Source organism: Pan troglodytes, chromosome X (assembly GCF_028858775.2).
Source record: "Pan troglodytes isolate AG18354 chromosome X, NHGRI_mPanTro3-v2.0_pri, whole genome shotgun sequence".
In the NCBI taxonomy this organism is placed as follows: domain Eukaryota; kingdom Metazoa; phylum Chordata; class Mammalia; order Primates; family Hominidae; genus Pan; species Pan troglodytes.
In genome coordinates, this window is record NC_072421.2 from 46,875,044 (window position 1) to 46,877,307 (window position 2,264).

General features: G+C 48.7%; 1 pseudogene; it reads right to left on the reverse strand.

Moving 5' to 3' along the window:
• Window positions 1-388: 388 nt before the first annotated feature.
• On the reverse strand, window positions 389-1,500 carry LOC107971208 (glyceraldehyde-3-phosphate dehydrogenase-like; annotated as a pseudogene).
• Between the last annotated feature and the right edge of the window lie 764 nt (window positions 1,501-2,264).

The following is a 2,264-nucleotide window of genomic DNA, read 5'->3' on the forward strand; positions in this document are numbered from 1 at the left end:
TTGGTGCTGTCCTTGTGATAGTGAGTTCTCACAAGATCTGGTTGTTTAAAAGTGTGTGGCATCTTCCCCTTCGCTGTTTCTTGCTCCTGTTCTTACCATATGACATGGCTGCTCCCATTTTGCTTTCCACCATGAGTAAAAGCTCCCTGAGACCTCCCCAGAAGCCAAGCAGATGCTGGCACCATGTTTGTGCGGCCTGCAGAACTGTGAGACAATTAAACCTCTTTTCTTTATAAATTACCCAACCTCAGGTATTTCTTTTCTTTTCTTCTTTTTTTTTCTTTGGCTGAGCACAGGGGACTTTACTGATGGTACACGACAAGGTGGGGCTCCCTAGGTCCCTCCCTCTTCAAGTGGTCTGCATGGAAACTGTGAGGAGGGGAGTGTGGTGGGGGACTGAGTGTGGCAGGAACTCCCCAGCAGTGAGGGTCTCTCTCTTCCTCTTGTGCTCTCGCTGGAGTTGGTGGTCCAGGAGTCCCACTCCTTGAAGGCCATGTGGGCCATGAGGTCCACCACCCTGTTGCTGTAGCCAAATTCATTGTCATACCAGGAAATGAGCTTGACAAAGTGGTCGTTGAGGGCAATGCCAGCCCCAGCATTGAAGGTGGAGGAGGGGGTGTCACTGTTGAAATCGGAGGAGACCACCTGGTGCTCAGTTTAGCCCAGGATGCCCTTGAGGGGGGCCTTCAACGCCTGCTTCACCACCTTCTTGATGTCGTCATATTTGGCAGGGTTTTCCAGACAGCAGGTCAGGTCCACCACTGACACGTTGGCAGTGGGGACATGGAAGGCCATGCCAGTGAGCTTCCCGTTCAGCTCAGGGATGACCTTTCCCACAGCCTTGGCAGCGTCAGTAGAGGCAGGAATGATGTTCTGGAGAGCCCCGTGGCCGTCATGCCACAGTTTCCCAGAGGGGCCATCCACAGTCTTCTGGGTGGCAGTGATGGCGTGGACTGTGGTCATGAGTCCTTCCACGATACCAAAGTTGTCATGGATGACCTTGGCCGGGGGCGCTAAGTAGTTGGTGGTGCAGGAGGCATTGCTGATGATCTTGAGGTTGTTGTCATACTTCTCATGGTTCATGCCCATCACAAACATGGGGGCATCAGCAGAGGGGGCAGAGATGATGACCCTTTTGGCTCCCCCCTGCAAGTGAACCCCAGCCTTCTCCATGGTGGTGAAGATGCCAGTGGACTCCACGACTTACTCAGTGCCAGCATCACCCCACTTGATTTTAGAGGGATCTTGCTCCTGAAAGATGGTGATGGGATTTCCATTTGATGACAAATTTCCCGTTCTCAGCCTTGACGGTGCCATGGAATTTGCCATGGGTGGAATCATACTGGAACATGTAGACCATGTAGTTGAGGTCAATGAAGGGGTCATTGATGGCAACAATATCCACTTTAACAGAGTTAAACGCAACCCTGCTGACCAGGCGCCTAATACGACCAAATCCGTTGACTCCGACCTTCACCTTCCCCATGGTGTCTCATGGATGCGGCTGGCAATGCAAGAGAAGATGTGGTTGTCTGTCGAACAGGAGGAGCAGAGAGCCAGGAATTTCTTTACAGCAATGCAAGAATGATGTAATAAAATGTCCACTTAACTAATCTCTAAGAAGATTTAGGCTTTTGCTACAGCTCTTGTCTTCTTCTGAGCCCTCACCAGAAATGACCTTTATGCTCCATTTACGGCAATCTAGGCTTTTTCTAGTCTGCTCTTCTAAATTCTTCCAGCCTCTAACCATTACCCAATTTCAAAGGTGCTTCCACATTTTCAGGTATTTTTTATAACAATTGCCCCACTTCTCAGTACCAATTTTCTGTCTTAGTTCATTCTATGCTGCTATAACAGAATACCACAGACTAGGTAATTTTTAGTTAACAGAATTTATTTGGGTCATGGTTCTGGAGTCTGGGAAGTCCAAGACTGAAGGGCCACATCACATCTGATGAAGGCCTTCTTGCTGTGTCATAACATAGCAGGAGGCATCACAGAGGAGAGACAGAGCAAGAGAGGGGGACAAACTCATCCTTTATAAGAACTCCACTCCCACGATAACGAACCCCATCCCACATTAATCCTACTCGCCTCTTAAACTTAAAGGCCCCACCTAAACAATGTTCCACTGGGGATTAACTTTCCAACACATGAATTTTGGGGGACACATTTAAACCAGTGGAACAAGAATACTGGGGAATATAAACTAGGACTAACTTTATACCCAGGGAGTTTAGGGCCTGGAAAAGAAAATTTCATGA